We start from the raw sequence: 585 nt of genomic DNA, 5'->3' as shown, positions 1-585 counted from the left end.
CTGTCAGTGCCATTCAAAGTGTGCCATTAAAATATTAAATTCATACTTACCTTTTGTTTCCCTAAATCAGGGGTTTTTATGTGTGCTTTTTGCACTATACATGAATCACACACAGCTGTAGTTATTTGCTGACTTGATAAAAGCTATGGTGATGTTACTGACAATTGTCTGGCAATATGGTGTGCTGGGAGAAGAAACAAGCAAGCATGAAAAGTTGAGAAGATCTCTGGATCAGAGAAAAAATAAAACAAAGGTGTTTGCACTTTCCTACATGAACATGATATATAAGTTTTAAATAAATACTAACACATTCTAAACATTCATTAAAGGTGAATCTTCAGATGGGCATCAGTTACCCACACATTATACAATAGAATCCATGCTAGAAAAGCACAAATATTGGTTACTACAAATCAGGATTTGGTAAAATGCTTCCCTTGGATTATGTTATCATGGTGAGGAGTTACAGTAAACAGATCCATAGCAAGGATACAGGAAACAATTGTTACACTGAAGCTGAAACTCCATTGATGAAGTTCACAATGAGCTATTTTTTGTGCAGCAGACAAAAAAGACAAATCTTCT

This window comes from Pyxicephalus adspersus, chromosome 1 (assembly GCF_032062135.1).
Source record: "Pyxicephalus adspersus chromosome 1, UCB_Pads_2.0, whole genome shotgun sequence".
Classification (NCBI taxonomy): Eukaryota; Metazoa; Chordata; class Amphibia; order Anura; family Pyxicephalidae; genus Pyxicephalus; species Pyxicephalus adspersus.
Note: the sequence above shows the minus strand (reverse complement) of the source record.